Raw genomic sequence first — 12,284 nt, forward strand, 5'->3', positions numbered from 1 at the left:
TCTACCGCAAATTCAGACAACAGAGATTGGCTGAGTCCCGGATGGAACAGCGCTCTAGGTGACATCTGCTGCTGATTCGGACGCAACCCCGGCCACTTCTATTAGTCAGTGTTGCCCATTCGTAGGTTAGCTTCGCCTGTAAAATATCACATGATGAAATATTCTTCAGGTAAGTTGGCAACATTGAACCGCAATTGATGTTACCAGTGTTGTCAACTTCTATTTGTAGGTTAGCTTCGCCTGTAAAATATCACATGGTGAAATATTCTTCAGGTGAGTTGGCAACATTGAATCGCAATTGATGTTACCAGTGTTGTCAACTTCTATTTGTAGGTTAGCTTCGCCTGTAAAATATCACATGGTGAAATATTCTTGAGGTGAGTTGGCAACACTGAACCGCAATTGATGTTGCCAGAGTTGCCAACTCCCATTTGTAGGTTAGCTTCGCCTGTAAAATAACATGTGGTGAAATATTCTTGGGGTGAGTTGGCAACACTGAACCGCAATTGATGGCACTCAACCCGTGCACCTCCACTAGTCAGTGTTGCCAACTCCCATTCGTAGGTTATCTTTGCTTGTAAAATATCATATGGTGAAATATTCTTGGGGTGAGTTGGCAACACTGATCGCCAATTGATGGCGCTCAACTAAGCTGATTACACTAATCAGTATTGCTAACTCTTATTCGTAGGTTAGCTTCGCCTGTAAAATATCACATGGTGAAATATTCTTGAGGTGAGTTGGCAACACTGATCGCCAATTGATGCTGGTGAACCCGGCTACCTCCACTAATCAGTGTTGCCAACTCCCATTTGTAGGTTAGCTTCGCTTGTAAAATATCACATGGTGAAATATTCTTGGGGTGAGTTGGCAACACTGCGAGAAAGCCTCAAGCGTTGCCAACTCCTTGTTTGAGGTTAGGTTAGACCCAAAAACAAAAACCTTGGTGATTTTTTCAAGTGAGGAGTTAGCAACACTGCGAGCGCCACCGAGCGCCATTTTCGGTTGGTGAACCGGGGACACTACCCTACTCTGTAGGTTAGCTTCGCCTGTAAAATATCACATGGTAAAATATTCTTGAGGTGAGTTAGCAACACTAAACCGCAATTGATGTTGCCAGTGTTGCCAACTCCCATTTGTAGGTTAGCTTCGCCTGTAAAATATCACATGGTGAAATATTCTTGGGGTGAGCTGGCAACACTGCGAGAAAATAAGGCTCATGCCTTACGAGAGCAAACCGTTAACATACACCGTAAAAGGCTACGCCTCGCTCGAGCTGGCAACACTGCAAGAAAATGAGGCTCGGTGAGATTCGCAGTGTTGCCAGCTTTTTGCTTTAAATTAGGTTAGACCGAGATAAAAACCTTGGCGATTTTTTCGAGTAAGGGGTTGGCAACACTGCGAGCCTCACCGAGCCTCATTTTCGGGCGTTGAACCGGGGCACCTGTACTACTACCAATCACCATTACATTTAAATTTTTTTACTACTGAAAGCTTCAAATAAATGAATTGCAAATACGTAAGGCGCCTGAAGATACACATAGCCCCCGCCGAAATAAAATCGTAAATACGCCACTGTTTGACAATTCTTGTTCTTGTTAAGCTTGAAATGTACACTGAACTTTCATCGAGAATGTTGTTTTATTTTTATTTTTTTGTTTGTTTAGTACAATGACACTCGTTACTGTTTGGACTAACAATAAAAGTTTCGTTTAGAAATTCCTGTCGACCAAACAGGAAAAATATTTACCTGAGTTGCAAACCATGTTGCCAGGATTTCTAAGATTGAAAACGAGTTTGGCAAGACGACTAGCATGCAGTACGCATCATTGTTGCACTGATTCCTTTCTGATTATGTAGATAAGATATCACGTTTGGAAATTCCGAATAAAGATGCCAAATTTTCTCAGCATGTTTTTGCAAGACATGTTTCTCATTAAATTTAAAGTAAAAACCGTGCGGATTTTCATTAGTGTTCTTGTAATAAAGTTGCATAGCCGTTTGGGTCGTTATAATAATCATTGTAAATTTTATTTTTCTAGGGCCTGGATCGTCATCCTGAGTGTGTCGGAAACTTATGAACTCGCCGAAGTACGGTAAGAATACTTAATGTTACTGATTCTGTACCATTATAATTTATTCCTCCCCCCCTAAAACCAACATTTATGCTGGGCACGATTTTTGTTTTACCGTGTTATATGTCATACTTGGGATTGACTAAATTTCACTGAAAAGCCGGTTATGTATGAAGTTGGTTTTGAGTGTACTTTACCCACATGCTGGTACGTTAGTCGAGACAGGACCGAACTACAGTTAAAACTGGGATCCGAACTACTGTACCGGATATCGAATTCAGGACCCCTTGATTACAAGGCGATGACGTACCAACAACGCTATCAGGAAGGCCACCTTGATACGTATTTTTGATTTAGTATAGACGGACCTATTTCTTTTGAAAAAAAGTATACGATGTGCCACCTCGCAAACTTTCACAGTACAAGGGTTGAATAAAAAGTAATGGCAACACTGGTATAATTGGTACTTGACTGTATTGGCAGAGGAGCACGTGTTACATTCCTTCAAAGTAATCGCCCCTCATCTCTACGACCTTCCGTCACACGTATGGAAGGCGTCGTACACCGTCAGCGCGTCCATCTCTGTCGATGTCCCGCAGTGACCGCCCTATAGCACGTATGATGGCTTCGCGCGTGTCGTAGTGCTTCCCGCCCAGTGGTTCCTTCATTTTGACAAAACGGTCGTAATCACACTGTCTCATACCGGTGAATACGGCGGATGTTCCAGTACCTCCCACTACAGTTATGCAGGAGCGCCGTCACATTGTTCGCAGTATGACACCTTGCATTGTCAAGCAGGATGATGGGACACCGTGCCGTCGCTTCCTTCTTAATGCGAGACGATGGTGGTGTTGCAAGAAGGTGCCGAAGTAGCCACGAAACGCTTGTGGCGCTGTGACTCACCCCTTTCACGGGACAGCAGTGTTACCATTACTTTTTATCCAACCCTTGTATATAGATTTATCACGGAAAACAACTTTTGTAAAAATTGTTCTATTTGACACCTACTACACTGATTTTATATTTTGTGTAAGCCTGGACTGCATTTGGAGACTAACGAGGCTGTGTCGTCTGGACTCTCGGCTTGTATAATCCTCTTTAGTGCTCTTTTACAACCTCACCTTTTAACTTAGATAAGGGTATGTTAGTCCTCGCAGACAGTAAATTGATTGATTTAGTGCTTTGTCTACTTTATGCACAGTAATGCTAATCGGGACTGGACCTACAGTTTAAAGTGGAATCCGAACCACTATGTGCCTCCACCGGGTATCGAACCCGGGACCCCTTGATTACAAGGCTACGACGCTACCATTGCGCCATCGCGGAGGCCAAGCAAACAGTTTTAGTTCTTGTTTAGCAGTGAATGAATGAATAGGTTTCCAAAATTGAGTAAGCAAGATTTTAAGAGACATTGTATTTACTTTTTAGGGGCCTGCCCTCAATTTCGTTTTAGTGAAGGAGTTGATCCCTGTATAACGTGAAGGGCCGAAATAGCCTATGTGCTGAAGTGTCCATAATAGACAATTCAATCGATCGGATTTTATCCTGAATTTATGCAACCACGTAGCACACGCTCAGAATTGTAACTAATGGACTGAATTCGCAATTTCTATAAACAACATATTATTTATTTACAAATAATTAGGTAGATATCCGCTCGGTGCATCAAAAAGCCGTATAGTAAAATAAATTTGGTTTAGGTAATTTTTATTTCAAATGCCATACGAAATTGTCTAACGAAACCGAGAATTTCAGACTCCAAGTCTCGGTTTCGTCTTTATTTTACGGAGGACCTCCTCGTTCTATTCCCGATTTTTACAATATCGTCCATATGTTGCTGTTTACCCGGTAAATTCATTAAGATGAGTGTTATTGAATTATTCTTTAACGGCATGAGGAACAGTTTCCATGTCCAGCCAGACGCGAGGACCCTAAACCACTTTTCCCCCACGGACCTTTCCCCGCGGCGAACTGGAGAAAGAGAGGTCTGTGCGCTGGATGGTTGTAAGAAGGGGAGAAAACTTAGCATTACGCTTATGTTAGTATTATTTTACTTGTTCTCTTGGGAATATCTCTTCCGATGGTGTAGAAAACCACATGAACGGAAAGAGGGCAGATTGAAGATTTTGTTTGTTTGTCCATGAGGAATACATGGGATTCTGCAAATACATTTCATATTTCTCACAAATCGTATGTAGCTTAGTAATCGACTTAGTAAACCGGTTCCACTTGCAGCATGGGGAGAAATTCATACTCTCTTGTGTTTTTTTTTAGTAGCAGCGCCCATTCCGATGATATTGAAATAAGTCCAATTCTGATGCGAAATTGTCACCCTCGTCTCAAGTGTGATAGATCATAATAGGCTTTCTGCGTTGTGGAAAGAAAAATGATTGTCACTTTTTTCGAACATATTTTTGTCATAAGTTATTTGTGGTATAACGTGAGGTACAGACATCAAGTACACGAGAACACACTTAATTGATTGCATTTTAATCGAAAATTGACCTTCATTCAACATATTTATATTTTATTTTATGGAGCTACGATTTCCAAATTCGATAGCTCATGAGCTTCGTTAAGACCGTGCAATTAAAATCATTTTCTCGACGACTGCCTTTGGCTTTCTAGAGGAGGAGGCTATTGTTAAAATCGCCGCTCTTGGGTTTTATTACAAGTGGTGAAAGCTCTCGTGGGCGTGCGAAATGAGTTTCGGAAGCAGTTTTAAAGTGTAATGCCTCTCAGAAATTGTCTTCGTCGTCATTTTAACTTCGTTAGTGCAACAATGGCGGGAGAGTGAAAGTTTTTGGTGTCTTTGGTTGACGCAATTATGCAATGATGATAGTCGCAGCTCGGCTGAGTCACCACTTTCTGTTCCACTCGTATTTCTTTAGTGTTTTGAATATGTATTGCAGTGACATTAACGAGTGAATCTCTCTTCTGCACAATAAATTGTCCACAGTAAATACTGTACGAATAATTTATTTATTGTGTAGAAAGTCGATACAAAAAATGTATTGGAGGCATATCAATATGGCATAGCGAGTTGTACATGAGGAAACTTAGGAAAGACTTGACGATTCTCTCTTAATTGCCTTTCACCATGACATATGAAAAAAACTCTGTTAAGGCACCTTCTGAAATAATGTCTCCAATTTTCTAAATTCAAACATAACTTAATGGCAATCTTATTTACTATAATAGACCTAGGTAGTATGGTTGATTCATTGATTGACTTTATGCACAGTAAGGCTAATAGGGACTGGGCCTACAGTTTAAAGTGGGATCCGAACTGTGCCTCCACCTTGAATCGAACCCGGGATCCCTTGATTACAAGGCAATGACGCTACCACAGCTCCATCGGGGAGGCCCACTAGGTAGTATGATATAGTACTTTTATTTCTTTTTATTTGAATGTGTGTGTGTGTGTGTGTCTGTGTCTGTGTCTGTAGAGGTAAAGTTCCCCGTGTATATAACACCGTGCGTGAAGGCACATTTAGGGGGTGTGGGGTAGGGCCTCACTCATTCTCGATCTCGGCAAATTTGGAGGTGTTGTGATCAGCACCAGGCTCCGGCCGCCTTTACCCTCCGAGGGTTGCCCCCAAGTACCCTTTGATTTGAGGCTGGGTGAGCCCCAGAGCCGCTTTATGCGGGACGAGGCCGGAAAGATTCCTACCTTAGGTCACCCACTCCGGGAATCGAACCCTGGTCTCCCGCGTGGCAGTCAGACGCCCTACCGACTAGACTACCGCATACGTAACAAAGAAAAGCAAAAAAGGCCAAAAATACAAAATAAAAACAATATTTTTATGGTTCTAAGGAAACTGGTACTATTTTGTTTTTCATAGTTTTCAGGCCCCGTAAAAACGACACTCTTCATCAAGTTTAGATCACATGACATTCAAACTGTTTCTCCAGAACACCATAACTGTATCTAATAAATGTTGTCTTGTTTTTACACGCGTGTCTTTAACATGAAATGTGAAAACAAAAATTATTTTACTCTTACACACTACCATTGTACACTTGTTTGTAATATAGTCACCAAAATAATCCTAACATTCCTTTAAAAATTGCATTCCTTTCGACAGAGAAACCAGATAATGATAAAACTCAACGAGGAAACACGCTACAGGCGTGACTTTAAGGATAGGTCGGTGTGTATTTTCCTGACTACAATTTTTTTTTATCTAAAATACTCTTGAGTATCGGGGAGATAATAGAACTGCATTCCATTGAACAATATCAGCTGCATTGCGCAGAATGCTTTACTTTTTTACTGACTGCACAGGGATAAGATAGGCCCATAAGATATTGTTATTAACTTTTTTAGAAGTTGCCTTTACTTCAACCGCATACATCTCTTGACGAAACACTGCCAGATGCGAGTTTGCTAAACACTGTATACCGGGTGGTCATAATAAACGTTCCGTGCTTAGAGCCCTGTTGTTAATTTAGGTCATTCATTTCCAATCCCTACCCGTGAATGTATTCTGAAATCGAAGGGGCAATTGTCCCCGCTTGCTCTTCCCTGCAGACGCCCTTGGATGAGCTAATCGGGTCGTAAAGTAGATTTATCTGCAACACAAATTTCCTGTTGAGTGTTCGAGTCGTCTCGCTATCGAATGTTCTAGGTTCTAGTCCGTCCAGGTCATTGGTATCTCATGATTCATCTATTTCACATAATTATTATTCATACTTATAATTTCGATTAACCTAGAAGTAGAAAAACGAGACTAAAAAAAGTGAAACTAGGAGTTTGCCGGTTGTTTCTTAGTTGTAGACTTTTTTTTTTGGAACATTTCCTGTTGATGATAATGTTACAAAATTGTAAATCTTCAGCAGAGAAGCTGATTGAATTGAATTAAATTTATTGCTGGGCGAGGTTCAGCTGTTGCTGGTCTACCTACCACCTAACCCCAAAAAGTACAGATTAAAATTAAAATAAAATAAAATTCAAGATTACAAAGAAAATGAACAAAAAAGTACAATAAAATACAAATGGAATAAAACCCCATACAATAGAACAGATTAAAATAAGCATTAAAATAAAATTCAAGATTACAAAGAAATTAAAGAAGAAAGTACAATGGAAGGATTTTAGCAGTGAATTAGATAATAAAGTAGTTGAAGCTGATTAGGAAACAAAAGGTATCTAGAAGAGAAGTGTTCATTTTAAATCAACCTGCCTCGCAGGTCCACACACTCACGACTCGTCCAAGCCCTCACCCCTACAAGTCTTCCGGAGGTCGCCCTCCGAAAGGTGAGTAGACTACCTCTGATAGAGAGAGAGTGGTACGTACAGAAGGGCTACTTTTGTAACAATCTTTGTCTACTTGCAACTCTAAAAAGAAGCGTGGCCTGGGGTCAGTCCCGTCTAATTCGCTGCACTTTTTGACTTTTAGCACTCACGCGTCTATACTCTGTCCGGGGAAACCCTGGAGGGAGCCAACGAAAGCAAGTGTCTGCGCAAGTAGTGACTCTAGACGGCTGGACCAATGAACACGTCCGATGGAACGATTGCGTGGAAGGGGAAAACGACTGCAGCTTTCACCTGTTTGTATCAGCGTGTACTGCTTCGCTCCGCCAACTTCCTTTCTATCCTTCTCCGCGACCTTGCTCCAGAGTCGTGTGCTTGGTTGATTTGGTGTGCGCACCGTTTGCACTACGTTCTGGAGCGGTGTACAGTGTGGTCAATGGTCACGTGGTACGTGCTAACCAATCAGATGAACGCAGCAGACGGGCATTTGCTGAAATTTCTGAACTTAAATGCTGTTCTTGCGTACATCGTGTACACTCTGTCCCAGCTATCTCTGGAGCCAGCGAACGAAAGCAAATCTCTGGGCAAGTAGTGACTTGAGAGTGCTCCACCAATGAACACGCGAGATGGAACGGTATTACGTGGAGGGGAGATAGCGACTGCAGTTACCAGCCTTCGATTCCTCCCCCTCTCTGCCGCTATGCGCGGCCTTGCTCCAGAGATAGTTGGGACAGGGTATACTTGGTTGAGCACAATTTCCTTGCACCAGCCTCACACCGACAAGTAATGGGTCACTTGCGGTGAAACAAGTTTCCCGGTAATGCATATATTTTTGGAAAGTACTCAGGTACAGGTGAAGTATTAGGGGCAATAAGTTGGAGGTTAAGGAGATAAGGGGTCTCAAAGTTAACATGGGAGTCTATGGGAAGACCCTAAACATCCGTCGCGAACTGACGCTAAAGCACTATAGTGTAAATCACCAACCCTGAGACCTTCTGTAAACAAACTGTCTCACCGATTCGATGTATGACTCCTTCCCTCAAGCATAGAACACGCCATGTTGAAAGTGGCACTACTTCCTTGCTGTTCACATTATTATTTTTAGAAAATAACCAATGTTATAAAATATCATTATGTACACAAATGTCTAGGATCATTGAAAGTTACAATGCATGTTCCTACAAAATGTTCACACTTATCTTGCCTTGCCATGTCACCAAGTTATTTTACGAAGTGCACTATATTTGGCGGAACAACAATCGTTATTAGGATGCTTGTCAAAGTTTCCAACCGCAATAAATTTACGAACTTTCTTTGTCTTGTTTTGATCATCATCAATATATTTATTGGACTTGCAGCATTGCATATGGCTGCTTATGCCCATTATATATTTTAGTTACATAAGATACAATTTACATAAAATCTACAAACATATTTCAAATACACTCCTATCTATATCAAACCTTAGAAATATACATTACCATGTTATATCATTTTGTCTAAAAAAAGTGCAAGTAAAATATATTCAATTCGCATGCAAGAAAGAAGCCAAATTTATGGGAAATGATTACTGGTGCAAAGAGTTAACCATAAAGGTGAAGCAATAGTATAAAAGAAAAAGCATTGGGTTTAAAGTGAGACGTCATTTGCGGCAGCGTATCTCATACTACAAATTGGCCGTTGTTTTACCTTACGTAATGAATCCTGTAACAACGCTGGATTTTCGTGTGGATTATTTTACTTCTATGAGTTTGCAATGCTTTCTGCATGCAGGTGGTTTTGTTTACAGAAGGTCTCAGGGATGGTGATTTGAACTTTAGTGTTTCACTCCAAACATAGACTGATGAGATTTTTAGAGGAAATGAACGTCCAACTACTTAACACAACCAAATAATAACACATTTTGTTATGAAATTTGAGAGTAATTTGTTATTTGGAAGCAGAAAACATGGTAATTGGATTCAAAGAGTGATACAATCAATGTGGAGTTCAGAAAACAGTGCGTGGCTCATACAAATGATCATCTCGCAGTGAACACACTTTACAAATGCGATTTCGTCGCACTTGAAGCACTTGTCGGTTCCGATCGAGTCGAAGCAGAAGTCAAGGCGAGACCCAGGTCCCGGGCTCGTTATCCAAGTAACAAATTTATTTCAAATTTCATAACAAAATGTGTTATTATTTGGTTGTCTTCAGTAGTTGAAGGTTCATTTCCTCTAAAAATAACCTCCAACTTATTGCCCCTAATACAGTTAAGATGAGTACTTTCCAAAAATATATGCATTACCGGGCAACTTCTTTCACCGCAAGTGACCCTTTACTTGTGAGACACACCTGCGCTACAAACAGTGCAGCAAACTAGATGGGGCTATCGAGGAGACAGATACGTGAGTTTAGCGAACATGTAGACATACCGGCTTTGGCGGTACTTGAAGCGTCAACACCCTCATTGCTTAGGTTAGGTTTGGTTATATATACATGTTCCTGTCGTGTGCGTTAACCCGACGTAATAATCATGTTTTTCCATATCACCGAACTAAACTAAATTGGAATTCAAGAAAGCTGGTGTTTTTCAACAATTCTCATTTCCCTTGAGTTCACTGTTTTGAAACAGATTAGCTGCCAAAGCATGTTTTCGTGTTCCCACCGTCGAGGGGATACATGCAGGTTTTCAAAACACCATTGCATTATGGATTCAGCAAGAGACAAATAGCGCCCATCTCACCATTGTTTTCAAAAACATGGTGTCGTGGGCAGCAGACGGTTGCTTTGGATCCAAGAGTTTTGCGTTCAAATTTCGGGTAAGGCATTAGTGTCAGTTCTTTCACTACCTTTATCGTACAGATGTTAAGGCTAGCAAATGATGGTCATAAATCCGAATAAGCCAGCTTTTAAAGCTTAGTGTTTTTCAGCTATTGATTTCACCATTACCCTTTTTTCTTTTCTAAATCATATAACCGTTATATATGTAGGATATTTATTGTTGAAGTAGATTCACAACAGAGTAGCCAGGCCTTTTGCAAGTTGGTGAGGCAACTGAACTATGTATTTTAAAGTGTCCGAATTTCGTTCTGCTCACGTGCGACGTGGAAGCCAATAACGTGGCTAAACGATATGAACAAAAGTTGATTGATTGGGTTTATTTTGTTTTACTTTTCTACCACTTTTGGTTAATTACGAAGATGAGAAAGAGTGATGATAAGATGAAATTGATGAAGGGACACTCACTAAGAACACCCATAGCCAGGCCGGAATTCGAACCCGGAACCTCTGATGTCGTAGCGCACTTTGCTAACCACTCCGTTGCTGAGAAAAAAAACAATGGCTGTCGGCCCTCTTTTTGTCCCCGCACGCAGTGGCCTCTAAATGCTAAGCCCTGTTTACGTTGCCTCCTAATAATTCCCACCCCTCCTTATTTTGGCACACAGTCTCCTCCACTATATACTATATAATATTCCAGGTGTCCCAGAAGTTTTTCCCTGATTACAAGCTTTATTCATATCCGCTATATGCAATATAAAGATGTGAAAGTGGTTCCAAAATGTTGGAAAACTAACCAAGTTTATTTGTTGCAGGTTTCAGTAATGTGGCTGTAGTGTAGCAGTGTCAGTGCCAAGGAATCCGGAATTAATGCTCTTGACATCTTGTGGCATCTTTCCATACAATGTTTCTTGGACTTGACAGGATGTGGCAATGAAGATAAATTCCATTTTTTAAATACCAACTTATTGATGACAGATATTCTAGACGAAAGAATTCTGTACATTTGAAAGTTCCTCTGCACTGTTATTGGTGACCGGGTCTCGTGATACCAGAGGACATGCTGAGCTTTACCGTGATTTGTGAACATTTCCGGTTTTCTGGGCACTGACACTGCTACACTACAGCCACGTTACTCAAACCTGCAACAAAAAAACTTGGTTAGTTTTCCAACATTTCGGCACCACTTTCACATCTCTGCCTTGCATATAGCGGATATGAATAAAGTTTGTAATCAGGGAAAGACTTCTGGGACACCCGGTATATATATATATACGTATATAATTTATTTATCTAAGCACGAATATTATGTTTAATATTCCAAACGGTTACCCACTCTATTTTACTTATCTATTGTAGCCACAGCAGATGTGACGACATGTATGCTCATGCGCTCACTAAATTAATTGATTTGGTTTATTTTACTTTTGTTTTCTGCCACTTTGGCTAATCGCGGAGGTGAGGATGAGTGATGATGGAATTAACGAAGGGACACTCACAAGGAACACCCATGTCCAGACCGGAATTCGAACCCGGAACCCCCGGCGTTTGCTAACCACTCCTCTACGGAGCTCGGTACGCTCAATAAATAAACTGTGGCTTCTCGTTCAAATTAACAAGCAGTCCGTTAAATTTTAGCGGTAGATTATTGTAAATTTGACGCTAACTTCAAACAATGTAGTAGATACGGAAGTGTTAGTCCTGATACGGATCCCACTTTAAACTATAGGTCCAGTTTCCATTAGACGTACTGTGCATAGAGTGGACTTAAAACACCAAATCAGTTTAGTTCTGATACATGTGAGTAACGTAAAGGCATGTCCTTTTTAATTTTTAATTCACTAGCTCTGTTCTGTATTTTTTGTCGTTGATAAGCGGAAATAACCTAAATTTTGATGCACCCAGAATCTTAACTTCGGGGAGTCAGAATAGGCAAATGCATCATGTTCATATGTTGGGTACCAAATAATTTTTGCTGCAAGTTTCAGGATATTGTTTACTAACACGAAGTCTCATTGTTATACTAATGGGAGTTCGAATGGCCAATAGTGTGATCAGCGTAACACGTTACGAAGCCAAATGTCACAGTTTGAACCTTGGATAAGGCATGCCTGCAACATTGTATTTGTCACACCTTCCATTTCATCATTCATCCTCATCGTCGTAATTGGCCTAAGAGGTAGAAAAGCTGT

General features: G+C 40.8%; 1 protein-coding gene across 3 annotated transcripts in view; it reads left to right on the forward strand.

The window, feature by feature from the left end:
* Ack-like (activated Cdc42 kinase-like) overlaps positions 1-12,284 on the forward strand; it is a 187,766-nt gene that overhangs the window by 64,948 nt on the left and 110,534 nt on the right. For all 3 annotated transcript variants that reach the window (XM_083144507.1, XM_083144510.1, XM_083144511.1), the window contains exon 2: positions 2,043-2,096. The gene's annotated coding sequence lies outside the window, so the exon portion shown is untranslated. The remainder of the gene's footprint in view (positions 1-2,042; positions 2,097-12,284) is intronic.

Source organism: Lepisma saccharinum, chromosome 23 (assembly GCF_977018435.1).
Source record: "Lepisma saccharinum chromosome 23, izLepSacc3.1, whole genome shotgun sequence".
Taxonomy (NCBI): Eukaryota; Metazoa; Arthropoda; class Insecta; order Zygentoma; family Lepismatidae; genus Lepisma; species Lepisma saccharinum.